The 19,735-nt window shown below is 43.1% G+C and overlaps 1 long non-coding RNA gene across 1 annotated transcript; it reads right to left on the minus strand.

Annotated features, from left to right (window-relative positions):
• Positions 1-15,136: 15,136 nt before the first annotated feature.
• LOC127379994 (uncharacterized) lies at positions 15,137-17,062 on the minus strand. The gene is made up of 3 exons (XR_007888404.1): positions 16,739-17,062; positions 16,024-16,112; positions 15,137-15,203 (listed from the first exon to the last, which is right to left on the minus strand). It is a non-coding gene; the product is annotated as an uncharacterized LOC127379994 (long non-coding RNA).
• Positions 17,063-19,735: the final 2,673 nt, after the last annotated feature.

Consider the following 19,735-nt stretch of genomic DNA (forward strand, 5'->3'; position numbering starts at 1 on the left):
CTAAGGAAAAGGAAGGTGAGTTTCACTATTTCTGCTTGCCAAATGGTCCAGCAATACAGCATGAAACCTGTTTTCCTCCAGAGAAAATTATCTTTGAAGGCTTTATGGTAAAATGAACAGTCCCTAGCAGGTTTGCCTCTCAGAAACTAAATAATAATACAGCTAACTAGAAAAGGAGGCAATTGTTTTGCCTTTTGAAAGAGCACAGCATGTATCTACTGCACTTAGATTTCTATGTAGAATCACATGAAACAGTGTAATTATTGGGCTCACATCCACTGGATGATCTTCCATCTATCAGTCAAGATTTCAGCTTTTTCCAGCTCATCAAGCAGTTTCTTCTCACCACTTGAACAGAGGGAAAGCAGCAGATGCTTTTTCTGCCTCAATTAAGTGGATGCTGATGGAGAGTGAGAACACTTCTGATGTTAAGGCATGTTCTGGCAGCAGTACTAGGTCCTTACTGGCTGATTTTAGCAAATTGGAAATAAATCTGCAGTATGAGAATTTCCAGAAATGTATTTTACTATGTCAATGGAATGAGCTTCCAGTAGACTTTTTACCATATTGGCAGACCAAAAGCAACTCTTGTGTGATTCATATCCTGTTTCTGAAAGCACAGCATATTTTGACCCATGCAGAGCTTCATAAGAGATGTCCAGCAAAATTCAAAAGACTTAGCAAAGTACAAACAAAAGCAGGGCACAAACACTACAAGTTACATGGTGGCCTGGCCAAATTCAGGCCTTAATAGGAGTCTGGAAAGGTATAAGTTGTAAAAACAATATAAAAGTAATGATGTTTATAAATCAGCCTGACAGTGGCATGTTGCAACATAATTGTTTTCTTCAGAAAGGCCTCGCACTCGCTATCAAAGTCAGTAATTTTTCCAGATATATTCATTTGGCTCCATTTCCCCATGCTTTATCTACGTGCCAAAATAAATGCTTGCCAAAGATAAATTCAGAGATCTGGCAGGCTAGGGGGAGTCTCGGGAGATCATCTTGTCCAACATTCTGCAATGAAGGAGGCTAAAAGTATCTGGACGCTATCCCTGACTCTTTTATCTTTTTCACTTGAAGAAACCGATAGCCCTGGGTAGTATGTCCTGACACTTTGCCCCACTTTCAGATAGAAACACTAATCTAATATTCTGCCTAAGTCTTTTAGTTGAAGGTGAAACTGATCCTTTCTTGCTCATACCTAAACGGGTGTGCAAAGTAATTTACAGTTGTTGTCCCATCTGCATGGGTCCCCTTCAAGCTGCTGTTCCATTTCTCAGTCATCTCTTCTCAACCCAGTGCCTTCACCTTCCATTTTATGAGTCACATTTTCTGCACCTCTTCTCATGCTAGCTGCTTTTCTGCCCTTTTCCTTTGACTGTGCTTACTTACTGCTTCCAGCTGAGACAAAGAACTCCAGCTGGGGCTTCACCACTACCTCAGAAGGTGGAACAATTGCTACTGCTGCCTACGTAAATGTAGTTTTATTTTCAGAACAAAGCTGATCTCTTCCTCAGCAGTGTATGATTACTGACACATACCTAGCTTGAGCTCTGTAGTGTGGATCATAGAAAACCAGAACTGCAAGGAGATGAAGAGGGACTATCTAGTGAATGATAGTTTGAAATCTTCAAAAGATGTTTGTCTCAATTTTCTTTAAAAATGTTCACCAGGGGAGATGTCATGATCATCATAGACAATCTATTGCAGTGCTTCACTGTCTTCATGTTTAGATATTAGGAGACAAAAATACTATCTTAAATCACAGTTGGATCCAGTCAGAAAAATCTCCCTTTTGCTGCTGTGATGCTGCCTAGCCAGTAACTTAAAATTTTGTGTCTTCTGAATTTCTTCTTCCTAAAGAGGAAGACACTCAAATTTGTCTTTGCTGAATTTCAGCTGTTTTGATTTCAGATTCTAATTTCTTATGCATGTTTTGAATTCTGATGCTTGTGTCCACAGTACTTGCAATCTTGACCTATGCCACTCCCATCCACTAGTATTACGACCATAGTCTCTCATTGGTCTCCAGACTGTCAAGAGAAATGCTTAACAGGGCCAGGTCCAGAACTGAGCACCACCAACTTCAATGGGGATTTGACAGCAAAGAGCTGATGAGTGTTCTTTGAGAGTGAGTTTCCAACCATTGCACGCATACATTTCTTCTCATGATCACATCAACACTGTGTTTCTTTAGTTTCCATATCAGAATGTCATGGAGAAGTGGCAGAAATGTCACTGGGACTGAGATTATATCACATTATTTTTTTCCCCCACTAGGCCACTTAACTTGCCAAGGGCAGGAAATAAACAGGCGCGACATGTTCTCAACAATTTTTGTTGGCAATTCCTTCTATCATAATCATTTAGGTACTTAGAAACTAATTTTTTAACAGATTGTTCCAGAACCTGCTCAAGACTCAAAGTTACTCTGACATATCCAAAAGAGTAGCATTTCCTTGTGTGTAAAAACACAGAACATGTGTTCACAGAGTTTCCTAAATCCTCTTATCAGAATATAGGTCTCCTTTCACACCTGAAATGTTGCTACTGTTTGCTCAGAATTTCAGTTTCCACCATCAAATTGATAACTTCATCAGAGGCTCAAGCATGACAAGAGGGATATTTGCAGGCTTTTTCTTTGTTAAGTGACAGTGAGCACTTGCCAGCAGTTTTTCTCAAGGGTTTCTGACTGAAAGTAATGCATGTTAAAAGTGATCTCGCACCAAATGATTTGACACTGCCCCAAATTAGACAATGATGCCAGAATGTCTCTAAGGTGACAAAATTTAATTCCTACCATTCTTAGCTCAAATGTTGGATTTGCTGAGTTGTACTGATTGAATCTTCCAAGAAATAAATGCAATTGGGGGTGGGGAGGAAGACAATTTCCTGGGTGAAATACCACATCCTGAATGGAAGCCTGCGATAATATGGGTATTGTGGTTTTTCCTGGTTGTCCTACAGGGGAAAAGAACTGTGTGTCCCCACTATATCTTCCACATGGGTCCATTAGAAATTTGAGCTATGTTCACAACATTTTCCAGGAAGTGGAAAATATTATTACCTCTTTCTTACAGTCAGGAAAATATAAATAAGCCTTGTTTAAGGTCAAAGTGAGTCAGCAGAGAGTACAGCAGAGAACTAGTCTCATTTTTTAATAACTAAGACAGCACTCTTCTTTTTTACCCTCTTTCAGGTAGTGTTCACTTGACTAATATTATCTCCAAGACAGAAGAGTTCCTCAGAGGTCTATGGTTGAAATACTGATGAAAGTCAAAGGGAAACGAGCTTTCTCACTTGACAAACACCTTATTTTATGCTCTATTGATTTACAACGCCCTTCAGAATTGTTAGGGGATATGGTGTGATTAATGGACAGTTACTGAAGTTAGCTGTCACACAGCACAGGAGCTCGTCCAAAAATAGCTTTTAAAAATACAAATATACCTTACAGTACCATTTATGAGATGAAGAGTGCCCTGTCTCCCCTTGCTTTATTTTTTTATTTGAAATATAATAAAAAGGAGGAAAACTCCCACAAAACTAATGTGAGGCTGGGCTGATGGTAAGATTGCTTCACAGAAACTCTCAGTGCATATCCATCACTCTGGAACCTGAGCAGGTATTTAGGTGTCCCTCAGACAAGTACCCATTGCTCCAGTCATTACACCCTTGAACTGAGTGGTGTCTCTGTTCTTTGTTTTCTCTTTGTCATGTTTGCACCTGATTAGTGATAAATTACATTGATTTTTTTTGCCCAAGTTGAGTCTGTTTTGCCTATGACCGTAATTGGTGAGTGAACCCTCCTTGTCCTTGTCTCAACCCATGAATTTTTAGTTGGACTTTTGTCCTCCCCATCCCACAGTGGGGGGCAGGGTGAGTGAGCCATCGTCCTTCGTTGTTGGCTGGTCCAGAAGAAAGCAGGGAAAAAGCCTATGACACACTGGCCTGTAGGCACTGAAGGAGAATTCAGACATGCTCTGAAATGTGTCTAAACAGCAAAGAAGCAACTGCATTTCTCTGCCTACAAACCAGTTATAGTCCGACCTGTGGATGTATTTTCTTACCTCATTCAAAAAAGAAAGTGTTATTTTTAAGTCAAGGATCTGTATAGGTGCATTCTAATGTTAGGAATCTCTAAGACTGCTGAGGGCTACTGTATAGATAAATACTCATTGGAAAAAATACACTGAAAGTGTTCATATAGGAATCAGTATAAAATCAGGTGCTTATGTGACTGCATCTGAAACATGTTTTAGTTGCCACTTTAATTCACAGGTTGGCATGCACAGCAACAATCATATGCTTGAAAAGTCTGGTCTATGGAATAAACCTCATCTAAAATGCTTTGGCTGACAAATTAGAAACTCAAAGGAGAGCTACTGTAGGAGCACTCGGGAAGAAAACAGCTCTTCAAAAGAGTCTATACAAGGCCACGGAGATTAAGAGCAACAGCAAATTACCTGTGAGGTGGCAAAGCTTTACCTTTTTCACTTCCATATAATTATATGTTGCAATATTATTTCTGTCTAAAGGTCATGGTGTGTTTATAACCATGAAACCAGGAAAAACCTGCTCTTTGAACAAGATACAGACTTCTGCCTTCTAGCTTGGAAATTTCAGATCCCTTCTCCAAAAAAAAAAGTTTCCATAAGTTTAGGATACTACTTGGTGACCTGTTGCATTTGGCAAAGTGGCAAAGTGCAATCATTTTCAGTGTTGTTTCTTTTGATGAAACACAGCAATTTGTAAATTCTTTGGGGTAGAAATTAAGTTCTTTCTTAACCAACCCATTGCAAGTACTGTAATAGTAATAAACACAGGTCAGAGATAACAGAAAGACCCAAGGACACAGGGCAGGATGGCATGGGTTGATAATCTGTTCTGCTGAGATTAAGTTAGTAATGGAGAGAAAGCACTAGCATACACATTGGTTTAATTCCCAGAAGGTGTTGGCCAAGTTCCCATTTCTTGCACACGCTTGCTGTGTGCCCTTACTAAGGTCACTTAGGACGAGCTCCACAAACAGACACATACATTAAATGCCATTTCTGATCTAGGACTTAAGTCTTCCTGCGCCTCAGTTCCTTATCTGTAAATTCCAGACAACAGTACTTCCCTATTTTAGTGTGGTATTGGGAAGATAAATACATTAAAGACATTTAAATGCTGCAGTGAAAAGGGTCATGCAAGTAACCAAGATGGAAAGAAATTAGCCTCAGTTTCTAATGCCTTCCAGGACTCCTGAGTGGGGCAAGAGCACAGAGGCTGGAATCAAAGAAGAAAGATACAGGATGGAAGAGAGCTGCCAGTCCCCACAATACACTTTCCTGGAGAGCAATAACGGGTGCTCAGTTTGAAAGATGACAGCAAAGTCAGTGCCTTTACAAAGCAGAAGATGGCTGGGTCTATTCTACAAGCAAGTTAAAATCTTCCAGAAAGCTTTGGCAGAACACTTTCCCTGTGTGGAACTGTACCTTCCACCTTGGCTATGGGCATGTGTGCTTTGAGAGCTTCCTCTGTGAGAGGGGAGGGGTGTTTGTGGGTTTTATTTAATACCTCCATGTACACATCAGTGCCCTGTGATCACAGGTTTAGCCTTCTAGTATGCTTTGGCATTGCATCCCAAGAGGAGTGGTATAAGGTGAGCAGGGGTCAGAAGGTGGCAGGTTTTGTTTGCACTAAATAAATCACTACCTTTCTCTGCCTTTCTTTCCCTGGAAGTGTTTAAAAGAAAGATATAGTGATTAGTGACATGATTTAAGCACTGAACGGGTAGACTGGGTTATGGTAGGTGGATTTAGGTTATGGTTGGACTTGATGATCTTCAAGGTCCTTTTCAACCAGGATAATTCTATGATTCTATGATTCCCTATTCCCAGCAGTGTCCTGGAAGGCTGCAGTCACCCAGACCGGATGTGTCATAGCTTGACATCACTGGGTGCCTTGTTTCTAATTCCCTGGAGAACTGAAAGTGGCTCTTGCTGTCTGATGACTGAAAAAGGGCTTTCTTAAAATGTTTAGGCCTTTAGGTCTCCAGGACCACAGTTACTCTGCCAGAACTTTCTTATGGTCTGAAAGGAAACATTTTTGATGGACGATAATTATTCTTTCCTTCATTTTCCTCTTGGGAAGAGCTGGTAGGAAACTAAGCAGAAGGACCCAACTACACTGATGAATAGTATCACCCCTCTGAAAACCCAGGCAACCACACATAATGCCAGCACACCAACAAACCCTGGCACTACACAAAGGAGGACTGTTGTGGTTTAACCCAGCAGGGAGTTAAACACCACCTAGCCAGACCAATCCCCTCACCCAGTGGGATGGGGAAGAGAGTTGGGGAAAAAAAAAAAGGTAAAACTTGTGGTTTGAGATAGGGATAGTTTAATATGACAGAAAAGGAAGGGAAAATAATATTAATGATAAAAGAATATACAAAACAAGTGATGCACAATGTAAATTACTCACCACCTGCTAACTGATGCCCAGTCAGTCCCTGAGCCGCCACCACTTCCCACACTGGCCAACCTTCCCCAGTTTTATTGCCCAGCATGTTCAGCATGACATCAATTGGTATGGAATACCCCTTTGGCCAATTTGGGTCAGCAGTCCTGGCTGTGTCCCCTCCCAGCTTCTTGTGCACCACCAGCCTTCTGGCTGGCAGGGCAGTAAGAGAAGCTGAAAAGCCCTTGATTTAGTGTAAGCACTGCTTGGCAACAACTAAAATATCAGTGTGTTGCCAACATTCTTCTCATCCTAAATCCAAAACACAGTTTTATACCAGCTACTAGGAAGATAATTAGCTCCCTCCCAGCCAAAACCAGGACAAGGACACAGAGACCCAGCCCAAAAAGGGTTAATCAGACATATCACCACCTGATTACCTTCTTACTGGGAACTAGAACTTGTACATCGGCACTAGTTTCATTTGAGATGCTAATTACTGTACAAATATTGATTGTCACTTAAAATGTGCAGCTCAAGTGGATGATTGTCTCTCAATTGCTGTTATTGTAGTCACTTACAAGCAGTCCCACTTCCTTGTCAGATTTGGCATGAACCCACAAAGTTCATGAACAATGGGCACAAGATCTTCCTTCTGGAAGGTGCCTACAATAACCACCAGATAGAGGTTGAGTTTGTACCTTATGTTCCTTGGAAGCAAAAGGATTCTCTTCTCCTCCTACACAGCCCACCTCCTGAAAAAGAGAGGACAGAAATAAATGTTTAAATACACCAGCTGATATACCCATTATAAAAAACAAAACAAACAGGATGGGCATGTTCAGCTGGCTAAAAAACCACCAAGTTTCTTCTTTTTCTTTCTGTTTCCTGCTGTCTGACTCAAGGCACTCTCACTCTGCACTTCCCCCAGGCTCTCTGAATTGCTCTCCAGAGGCACTAAATGCACTACAGGCACAGACATCTAGATGGAATTCAGGCTGGCTGGAAATGGCCCAAAGCAACTGAAAAACAAGATAGAAGACAGAGGCACAGAAAAAGAAATAAATGTTCTCCATGTTCATTCATAATTTCTGCTCCTTGAAGACCTGATATGGACTAATTGAAGGTCTCAGACTTCATGGGACACTGCTTTCCTGTAATTTTTATAAGAAATTTTTCCTGCTCTGATATTTTTCATTCTGGGAGTAGATCTTGGCAAAAGGAAAAACAACTCCTGTAAAATACATGGTATATTTTCACTGTAGTGATAACTGAGAGTCTTGTCAGCAGGTTTTTCATCTGTGGAGTTCGCAGTCCCTCAGAAAAGAGCTTTGCAGCCTTTCCATGCAACAAAGCAGGCTTTGTAAATCCAACAGTATGTCAAAATATGTCCTTTGGTGGGAGAGAAAACATTCCCCTTATTTTCCTTCCCATTCATCACTCTTTTCCAAGTTAGCATTTATCTCAGGGAACCAAGCCTGATGTATCTCACTCTTTCAAGCAAAAAGGAATGAACATTCCTATGGGTCTAGATCCAAATACAGTGAAGGTAACAGTCTCTCAAATAATCCAACTAGCTTTGCATCAAACTCACCAAAGACAAACACAGGCAGACTGTGTAATGAAAATACATGAGCATGCAGATTTTAAGCCTCTGCCAGCCCATCCAGTGAAACTCAATGAGGCAGCTGCTGTCAGCTTCTTGACTAATCCAAACTAATAATGCTATGAAACAGGTGAGGAAATAAAGCTGCAGGTATGTGCTTCTTCTGAGTGGCATAAAAAAGCTGGCAGGGAAGAGCACCCTGACACAGGCATGTGAGCTGGAATATAATTAAGCTGGTTCCATAGCAAACCTACATTTTCTTAGTGAGCTGAAGATCTGAACTAGACTCTTGCTTGACAGTGCATCACAGTGATGCCACATAAGTAACCCCATGTACAAGTGAATTATTGAAGCAACATAGCTAATAAGTACATTGCAAAGAACATGGCTTTGTATGGGAAATGGTCCAGCTGGAGATCCTGTTATGTTGGTATGTTTCTAGGTGGGAAATGTGTTCTTTTATCTTATAGGGAATGCACAGAGAAGAGATGCAAAATGAGCTGTGTGTTACTCTGCAATGCTGTACAGAGGAGGTTTGGGGTAGGGAGAGGGGGCAGAGGAGGCAGGGTGGAGGAGGCAGTGGGGGCAGGGACACAGGGGTGTGGGAAGAACTGCTTCCTAAAAAAGCTCTGAGACAGAAGAATGGCCTGGGTCCCAGTGGTTTACCGGAGGAAAACATGGTGAAGGATGGAATCAGATGTGTTTAGGAGAAACTTGGAAGAAAAAAAGCTCTGTGCTACACAAAGCAGCTGGACGAGGCAGCAGCCAGCTCTTTTAGAACTTCCTAATGCCTATCTGCTAGAACAAACACTCAAGAAGAGTGTCCTGCAGCTCTGAGCTGCTGCAGTACCCCTTCCTTGGATGAAGCTAGAAGCTTGTTGTGGTTTCGGCCCAGCTGACCACAAAGAACCACGCAGCTGCTCACTCACCCTGCCCCCCACTGTGGAGTGGGGAGGACAAAAGTCCAACCAAAAGCTCATGGACTGAGACAAGGACAAGGAGGGTTCACTCACCAATTGTGGTCACGGGCAAACCAGTCTCAACTTGGGGAAAAAAATCAATTTAATTTATCGCTACTCAGATGCACACAGGACAAAGAGAAAACAAAAAACAGAGCTTAAGCTTAAACACCTCACCCCATCCCTCCTTTCTTCTGGGCCCAAATTACTTTGTTCCTGATTTCTCTACCTCCTGCCCCCCAGTGGCCCAGGGGGACAGGGAATGGGGTTTAGAGTAAATCTGTCACATGTTGTTTTCTGCCACTCCTTCCTCCTCAGGGAGAAGGATTTCTCTCAGTCTTCCCCTGCTCCATTGCAAGGTCCCTTCCATGAGAAAGAGTCCCTCCCGCGAGGTGCAGTCCCTCAGGAGCACACTGCTCCAGCATGGGCTTTGCACAGAGTCATGGGCTGCTTCAGAAACAGTCATCTCCCCTGGTGCAGAGTCCTCCATGGGCTGCAGGTCCGCATCTGCTCCACCGTGGTTATTCCTGGGCTGCTCCACTCTGCTCCTCCATGGGTTGCTGAGGGACAGCTGCCATCTCACCACAGCTTGAAGGGGAATCTCTGCTTGGGCACCTCCTCCCCCTCCCTGATCACCGCTTCAGCTTTGTTCTCACCTCCCCTCTCCTCTGCCCTGCAGGTCTTACAGCAGTTCGTTTCTCCTTCTTGAGGCAGAGGCACATCCATTGTCATTGAAAGACTCGGCCTTGGCCGGAGGTGTGGCCAGATTTTTGGAGCTGGGGGAGCTTTCAGCAGCTTCTCACAGAAGCCACCTCTGGGGCTCCTCCCTTGCTACCAAAATCACACCTCACCAACCTAACACAAAGCTGAAAGGTCCCAACCCCTGTGAATAAGAGTGACAGGATCTGGTCATGAAAGATCCCATGGTACCTTCAGGTGGAAGAGAACTGTCAAATCCCAGCTGATGATGGCATTGTCCATGCAGATTCCCTTCTCACCACTCTGCCCAGCTTAAAAAGCATTCAGCAGTCCTTGTTTCCACATTTACACTGTCCAGGCTGTTGATTTTCTATTTCCTACACTCAAGAGAAGTGCTTTTCGGCAACTGCCAATTTCTGTTGTGGAGAGGTGTCATGTAGATTCATTAATTGATTGGGAAGAGATTTAAGACCATCAAGCAAAAGATGTTACAGAAGTTCCGAAAACTCCTGTGATCACTAGTTCCAAAGTTTTAACTCCAGGTAGCATATTTCCAAATGTATTTCTTTTCTTTCTATGCTGGCTGTATTAAGGGCTAATGCCAAAAAAAACTTTACATACAGAAATCCTATGTGAGTTAGGTCAGGCTAAAACAGCATGTAAGGGGGCATTCTGGCACACTTCAATAAAGTGTTTTCTGCTCTTTCTTTATCTAGTCCTTACACCTGACTCTGTTGGTAAAAGTGGACTCCTAAAATTCTACTGCTGTCCCCAGACTTCCCCCAGCTAGCCCTAAGGTCCTTGGCCAGCAGAGTGAAACAAGGCCTTGGCAGAAGACAGTTTTAAAGGGTAAGTCAAGAATTTTTATCCAGCTACTACAACTCACTGTACATTTTCATTTGCTCTATAGCCCCAATAAAAACCACCTCCTGTGAAGCTAAGCTGTGCAGCAGTAGCTGCTATTTTACTGAGAAGTAAAAAAAGCAAACAACAACGACCCTCACATATTACAAGACACTCTGGGCCATCAGATGTGCTCTCCAGCATTTATTATCTGATTTGATGTGTTAATGGCTGGTTATTCTCATTAGCTGCTCTCTGGATTGATACAAGCTGTTTTTCTGCACTTAGGCTGTGCAGCCTACTGTGTAAAGGTAATTAGCATGGGGTCTATGGATTAATTGGAGAATCAGATGTCAGCTGTGTTTCTATTCTCTACCAGGGGCCTGAAGGAAATTATGCTTCTGTAGTGCAGTTAGCTATGCAGTGTCAAGAGCCCCTGGCTGAGATGAAGGCAGCAGTGTACAAACAGGATGGCAGCTGCTGCCCTTATGAACTTGCACCAGGGAAAGACAAGACAAACAATGTGGAGGTGAGGCAGACCCATAGAGATTAAGATATTTGTTAAACAAGAACATGCCAAGTAGGAGACAGGGCTCTGCAAACGTGCTGTTTTGCAGAAGAGTGCTGGCTTTTAAGCAGTTTTACCTGGCTGTTCCACTTGCTGTGACAGATCCCTCCCTTGTGATAAACAAAAATTGTCCACTGTGTTAAGGAAATCTGTGCAAGGATGATCAGTCATTCTGTACCAAAACCAATAAAAGATCAAATGAGGAAAACTGTGGAAAGCTACATGAGCAATTACAGCAGAATAAGTCTTGTCTCATGAGGCCTGACATTTAAGCACACAGACATTCTCATTATGTGTGTGAGGTAATGCTCTCCTCAAGGGCAAAATCACTTTACATGATATGAGTGCGAGAAATACAGTACTTCACCTTACTCTTAAAGCACCTGAGAACAGAACGCCTTTTGTTTTGTTCCTTTGTAGTTAGAGCAGGTGCAGAGTAGGAGCTGGAAACTGAGAACATGAGCCACACCCATGTCTAGGGCTGAAAAGGGGTTGTCCTTCCATTTGGAACAAAGAGCTAACAGACTTCACCTCCCAGGCGTAAAATCCTTGTCCTGGCTGCATTAAACCTTTCTGTTGCCACAAACTATGACAAAAGATAGGGCCAGGTCCTAGAAGGTACTTGGAAGCAGATCTTGCTACCCAACGTGATAGGATTGCTTGAATGCAGCTGATGGATGAAGCAAGGCTGGTAATAGTGGCCTGCCTGCATAGCGTGCCCAAAGCCCAACTAAAGAAGGGCAAAAAATAGCACTTACCAAAAGCATACTGTGAATTTTCAGGTTAGAGGAGGAAAAGCAGTAATAAAAATATAACAAAGTGTTGGAAAAGCTGAACCTAGTGACTCAGCCTGGCATCTTAAAAAGAATCTTTGCTTACAAGGACTGGAAAAAAACATGCAGGGCCAGAGGGATTCAGGCCCAATTAGATCACTTGGAAAAGCCTAATTCAACCCAGCCTAAGTTTGTGTCTAAATTGAACTTGCAAAACTGAAACATGTCAAAGCCATAGGGGCTGACAGTGTTCAGTGTGAGGGACATAGGCAAGAGAAGGATCTGCCATTGATGTACACTGCTGCATCTGCTGGTTCACTGGAGAAGCTGGTCAGTTGAACACAGAGATGCAGACACACCATGGAAAGAAGTAAGAAAGGCACTCACCCACCCCCCCTGGCATCCATATGCTCCATGCCTGGTGTGGCTGTAGTAGCGTCATTCCAAGACCACTGGTGTTGCATTCAGCTTTTACAGTAGGGTCTTCTGACTGTGTTGTAACATGTTGCAGGCCCCTTAACTGCTTAAAGTGTACCTACAACCATGTTCTGGTCCTAAAACTATCTCTAAAGCACATCATTAGAGCAGCCATGGTATGGATGTGATCCCCCTGCTTTGAACCTGTATGAGGCTAAATCAAGGCTAGTATACCCATGGAATATGGCAGCCAATTAATGTCTGCTACAACTCCACCTAAACAAACCATCACTACACAGACCTTTCATAATGACTGTCTGTCAGTCAACAAATGCTTATGGTCTCCTGATATAACCAGTAACACACCAGAAACTTTACTGGGTTCCTTTAGAGGAACTGCCTAAAGACACAATGCACTGTACTCAGAGAAGGAGATTATTTAGTCTATAAAAATATTAATAGTCTTTTAGGATAGCAGGCCAAGAACAGATCAGCAGAAGCATCTATTAGGGAGTAATCATTATCGTGCCCAACCTAATGGATGCTAAAGATTTGACCTGTAATGACAGTTTTGAAGGTGTGTGCAATATATCAGCTGCTGCTAGCACACTTGGTTTGGCCATATGTGGGAGATAATGTGGGCCCATCCAGACAAGAACTAATTACGCATTCACTTTGATCAGATCACTCTGAAAAAGCTCTGCACAAGCAGAAGTCAGGAGAAAGAAGGTGAGGGGATGAGTGGCTTTTGTCCTGCAACTGCCCTACAAGGGCATTCTCATTAGCTGCAGGAAAGGCAGAGAGAAACCCAGTGACAGTACACTTGATGCACTGATAGTGTTGAGGAGGGTTAAATCCTAATCCACCTGGGACAGAAACAGTATCAGATATTAAAGAAGAGGGCAACTGTCGTGATTAGGGGGAAATACTAAACAGCACAGCCATACACAGATCCTAACGCAATCCCAACGCTCCAAGGTAATTACTTGCTCTCTGACTGATCCTGAGGGAGCACGAACTGGTGGCCTGCAGAGATGTCTTGTATTCACATTCTAGTAAACTCGGGAAAGCAGCCCCAGCCTTTGAGGAATAATCATGTTAGACACAATGGGAGAAATGCAGTGTTACCTGCTCATTTCCATGAAACCGCCTGCAGGCACAGACAGAGCCCAGAGGTGGGTCCTCAGAGACTGTTCCAAATCAGGAACTGGATGATGTCAGCCACAAGCAGCTGTGACAGCATTTTAGGCAGGCCAAGTGGTAAATTGATGGCATGTAGTGACACAGATTTAGTCAGCCTCAAAACAGCCTGATTGGGAGCAAGAGAAAAGCAAGCCACACGCTGCCATCAGCTGCACCATTGTGTGTGACAGCTGGAGGCCCCAGGCTTTGCCAAGCTGTCAGCCATATGGCAAATGAGGTAGAGAACCATTAATCTACATCCCCACAATGAACCTCTTCAGATAATGCACGTGTGGGGCCATGTTAACACACTGCAAACTTTGCTTCACTTCTCTGTAAGAAAGGCAAATGCTACACACACATCCCATCCCACATGCAGTTACTGTTCCGGTAAGTAGGGAACTTTCATGGTGCCATTGACCCAACCACAGGAGTGAGTCACCTGGCAGGATGCATTTGGGAGGGCAAGGTTCTGCTGGCCATGCTTGGATAAAAGCAGGGCTAAGGTTCAAGGGATTTGGTTCTAGGGCTCAAGGAGAGTTTTCATTTGGCACCAAAGCCATTGAAAGGGGAGGTCTCTCTACCCCCTGGTAGAGAGAAGTGGTAGGAAGTGATGTGATTGCCCTCTGATTTTTTTTTGCTTTTGAGAGTTAAACACAAACAGTAAACCTTGGTCTTCCCCCGGGGCTGAGCTATAGAAACAGGCTAGGATGCAGCATTTCAAATTCCAGACAGATGCTGTAATAATGTGTGGAAATTGGACACAAATTATTTACTACATTTATGATACCACATTATTTACTGGTACTGCAGGTTGATAATTACAATCAAATTACCTTTGCTCAGCATTCACTTTCTTTTATGAGTGCCGAAATGCTTCCTGTTCTTAAGCAAAGAGGATTTCTAAGACTTGTCCTGTGCTTGTATATTGAACCAATTTGCAAATGACTGCTGAGGCCAAATGAACTTAAGGCTGATTTTCAAGGGCACAAATAGCAGTGAGGCTTATTTCTCTACAGACACCAGGACATTCAACTCATGATTTGTTACAGACCACACAGCAAGTCTCATGTAAAACACCGTGTTAAATTCATAGCTCCCAATTCCCAGCTAGTGAGGGAAAATAAACAGAAAGCCACTAAACCAGCTGCCTTTTCCTAGCATTTACTTGCTCTTCATACAGAGAGACTGACTGTGTATCAGAAGAACATGCTTGTCCCAGAACCCAAGGCAGTTGAGAGGATAATCTGCAGCTGATAAACTGTCCCCTGGGGCATGTACTCAGTATTGACTTCCTTAGGTCTAACTGTTGGCTACGGCACATGGTAAACCAGGCCATCAGATATGTGCTGGGACTAGGTGGAAAATCAGAAATATGATCCTGGGAGCCAGTATCTTGGCATACTATGTATCCAGGCAGGCAGTACTGTAAAGTTGACGAGGAACAGGAAACTTTTGTGTCCCATTAAATCAATTATCCATTAACAAACTAGACAGAACAACAAGATAAGGTAGGTCTGAGTACTTCAGAATAGACACAGCTAGGCAAGACATCCTGACTCTCACAGCTTCTAAGAGATGCTCAGGAAGAAGAAGCACACAGAAGCTATCCTCCATCAAAATGATCTGACTCAATATGAGGGGACACTGAAACATTTATTGCATGATGGTCATCTTCAGTTGTGCTTATCCAGTGTCTGCGTCCTGGAATAAAGGCAGATGGGGATTACTTAACTGATGATGCACACAGTGTACATTTTTATCCCAGAGTCATCCATAAACAAAACCATATTTATATGCTTATTACGTATACTGCAATAAAAAAACCCCAACAAACAAACAAACAAAAAACCCAAACCAATGAATCACTTCCTTGAGAGGGTTTTGGTTAATCATGTGCATAGTCATGCTGAGTGATGCTGTTGTGAGTGTGCTGACACATCTACAGCTTACTTTTCTCTCTGAAATAGTCATTCACATTAGCAATTTAATGTGTTGTCTCATTCTTGTGTTTTTGCTAATTAAGGATATTGTGCATCACAGGGCAAGATAACAGGTAGCAATCAAATATTAACTGTGCCCCACACTGTGCAATATATCTGGCACAGATGAGCAGACCAGAAAATAGCCTGAAGCAAAATACAAACCTGCTCACATGTTTACTGAGGTGCCCTTTGAACTTTCTATGACTCAAAGTGATTAGCCCTTTTACACACCCCTGAACTGCAACCTTTGTTGTTGTCATGCTAGGATGAAATTTATCTCACCTAACTTTGCTGTCTTAAAACACAGGTGTCTGACCTACATCTGTAAGCTGCCTTTCAGGCTGATGAGGGAGAGCAAGGTAAGTATCTCCTGACCACATTCCTCCTGTGAGTGGCCAAAGCCAAGCAAGCAAATCCCTTCCATGCCTGTGTACTCATGCAGCCTAGCAAGAACGGCACATGCATCCAAAGGAAGGAGTAACAGTGCAGCTCTGGAAATACTCTTCACTGGTACTGGAAAACACTTAGCATTTACAGACCTATTTGAAGTATGAGATCCAGATCCTCAGCTCATATATACTTGCATCCACTTGCAAGGGCCACGGGAGCCTGCAGGTACTGAGTTCTCCTAAGGATTAAGCAGTTAGTAGAGGCAACATAAAATATAACTTAGCATAGCCTTATTGTAGCAGGTTTACTGCAATATTACCATCCTTCTTCTCACTGCAAAGTCAGATTTTCTCCCTATCATCCCTACACCATGCAATCAATTTCCAGCATTCACTAACTGTTTTGTATCTGACACCTCATCACACATTTGTCAGGTGATTACGTGACACTGACTTAAAACTCTGCCTTACTTCCTGTGCTGTGATAGTAATGATGTGTTCAGTAACATAAACCAGCTGGGTGTAACAAAGTCTGAAATTACTTGTGCATTTCAAATTCACTATCTGTTGTTTCTGGAGCCTGTGCATTTCAGAGGAGGCTTATTACGCAGCCAGACTACACTTTGCAGTATTACAAAGCAGGCTTTTGCTTGCAGGGCAAAGTAGATATTTGTATTTCACAATCTGCATTGATTTGAAAAACTCTCAGTGAGGGATTCTTTTCTACTATAACCACAGATTGTCTTATTTACAGGAAGGTAAAACTAATGATTAGTCTAGCGAGGCAATTAGGAAAACTCCATTAATTATCAAGTGAGCAAACAAAATAGGTCTGCATCAGCATTTACAAAGCTGAACAGCTGACCTTTCCACCGTAGCAAGCCTTCACCTTTTCTTCTCTTGTATTTTCTGCTCCAGTTTTGAGGTTTGAACAGCCCACAAGGTGCACCTCTTGCTGCCATCCCACTACTGTAAAAGCTAGTCCCATTTACAGATGGCACGTAGGGAGGAGATCCTGCCTGGTGGCCCAACATGTTCTGCAGGAATGTGTCGGTGTCAATGAATTTCTGGTGAAGCACAGGCTGGTTTTCAGGGGGAAACGTGCCTGCCAGCCTGATTTACACTGGAAGTCAGCTGGCTCTCTGTTAGTGTGTCTGGCTGGCACCTACACAGCTGTCATGGCAGGCAGCTCAGGTGCCAGCTTTACAGAGTTCCCAGCTCCTCGATAGCCTGTCCTTGGTAATAGAGACACCTGCACCCAAGATCATCTGACCCCTTGGCAAATAAGAGGTTGTTCCACTTCCTCCTCATCATGTGTAAGCAACTGCTCTTTTTGGATTTCTGTAGTGTTCTGATTGCCTGCTGTTTCTTATCTTTCAGGTGATCTTTTTCACCTCTTTATCATCTGAAGGGTCTGCACCTGTGTATTAGGTGTATTGTATCATTCAGGACAGTGTTGGTTTCATTGCTGTCAGCAGAATTCAAAGCATCTTCAAGAAACAGCACAGTGTTGTCCTCAGCTGCCCCCTTCTTCTTATGAAGTCTTCCTTTCCTCTTGAGGCTGAGTATTTCTTGGCTGTGTTCGGCTCTTCAAGTGGACTGTGTGCTTCAGAAATGAGCCATATAAAACAAACTGACAATGGACTCGGGCAGAGTGCCTTGCTGCTGCAACAGATAGCAGCAAAACTTGCTGTACCAGTAGCAGGCCAGGAAGTTCAGGGTAAGAGCAAGAACACCTAAACACGTAGGACAGGTGGAGAGATACTGACACGCTTTAATTAAGCTCTGAACCTCCATCATAGGCTGGGTGCCTTCTTCTGGTCCTTGAGACACAGAGAATGTTGAGAGCTTAAGCTTTCACATCTGGATCCAACTCTCAGAAGTCCATCGCCCATCAGTGCTTCTTGTAATGCTTAAGGACATATTTCCATCTTGTTCAGCTGATTTTTTGAGATCACAGGAATGCTGATCCTGTGTGGAGTACTCAGTCACCTCAAAAAATCCAGCCAAGAAGAATAAAGTGCATGAAGGAACTGCTTTGGTAAACCATAGCCCTCCATAAACATGAATAAAGAAAAGAGTAACCTCTGCTGGGAATTCACGCCCTTGCAGAAAAGGTACTGGTTTGCCAGTGCAACAGTAGCTTAGTGAACTTGCATCCTGCCATTATACATTTAATGACAAACCATGATCTACCAGAAGGTGTACATTTTTTGTAACAATCATAAGGGTCCATAAGATCCATCTAGTATTTTTTCTCCCTGATGCAGAACTTTTTGCCAAGCATCAGCTTTCAAACAGTGGAAGCACCACGTATTGAGTGGCTGATCAGCCCACTTAAATTTTGTTACCTACTGAGGCCTTCACACTTCCTGAAGGATTTCCTCTGCCTCCTTGAATTTTGTGTTTGATGGAAATGCTCTTCAGCCTCCAAGCTAAAAAAGTGCAGGTTTCAAACACCTGGTTTTCTTCGTCTGGGTATATCTCACTGTGAAGCCCCAAGGAAAGATTACATGCAATAGGTTTGCATTGGTCTAAGTGGCATTTGCTGCTCTGTTGGAATCAGAACTGGAGCTAGTGCCCATCTGTGAAACAACTCCCATGAAATGTGTTTTGAGCTATAAACAAACCTTGAACTGAGTTATCCAACAAAGCTGCCTAAGGGAGCTTTCCCCCCTACTTGCAGGAGCCAAGGCTACTTGCTTCTGCATTGGTAAATTCCAGAGACACCTGTATTCACCTGCTACAGTAAAGAAATATAGGAGTGGTCAATCTGTACTTTAGCCCCAAGGCATCTGCTAGACAAAACTGGCTCTGGCTTGTTCAGTTCTGAATCCGGAAAAACAATTAAATAAAACCCTGAACCACCCACAGGATGATGAAAGATGTGCTTTACCTGCCTTGGATAAATATCAGGTCACCAAAAATCTCTCACAGGTGGGGACAAAGACTGTGTTGCAGCCCTCCATGTGCCCACCTTTTGCTCTGCTGCTCTCCCTTTACCTGAAAATTCCTCATTCCACTACTTTTTCATGAAGCATACAAACAAAAGCAACTCTAATAAGACAAACCAAGAGAGGCTCCAGCTAAAACACATGCAAGTCTGGCACTAGGAGACTTATTTTAGTGGCCCCACTGCAAACTAGTAAACTTTTGTTTTCAAAGTAATAATCTGCCTTAACAGCTGTCTTAAAATATACCTGAAATCTGATGAAACATCTTGTTGTTTCTTGGCTTTTTCCTATTCCTTAGCATGGCAGTATCTCACTTGCATTAGGTACCAAACTCAAAGAGTGAATTCATGTGGAAAGAGAAGCACACAGAGAATCACCCACTTCTCTCTACTAACATTGAGAATTAACCTTGGGCATACGGCTTTGCATTTCCTTCTGTCTGATTTGGGGATCAAGAGAAGCATGGCCAGCAGGTCGAGGGAGGTGATTGTCCCCCTCTACTCCACTCTCATGAGACCCCATCTGGAGTACTGTGTCCAGTTCTGGAGCCCCTATTACAAGAAAGATACAGACATGCTGGAACGTGTCCAAAGAAGGGCCACAAGGATGATCAGAGGGCTGGAGCACTTCTTCTATGAAGACAGACTAAGAGAGTTGGGGTTATTCAGTCCAGAGAAGAGAAGGCTCCAAGGAGGCCTTACTGTGGCCTTCCAGCATCTTAAGGGGCCTACAAGAAAGCTGGTGAGGGACTTTTTAGGATGTTGGGTAGTGGTAGGACTAGGGTGAATGGATCAAAACTAGAGGTGGGTAGATTCAGATTAGATGTTAGGAAGAAGTTCTTCACCATGAGGGTGGTGAGGCACTGGAACAGGTTGCCCAGAGAGGTGGTGGAAGCCCCATCCCTGGAA

Source organism: Apus apus, chromosome 1 (genome assembly GCF_020740795.1).
Source record: "Apus apus isolate bApuApu2 chromosome 1, bApuApu2.pri.cur, whole genome shotgun sequence".
NCBI lineage: Eukaryota > Metazoa > Chordata > Aves > Apodiformes > Apodidae > Apus > Apus apus.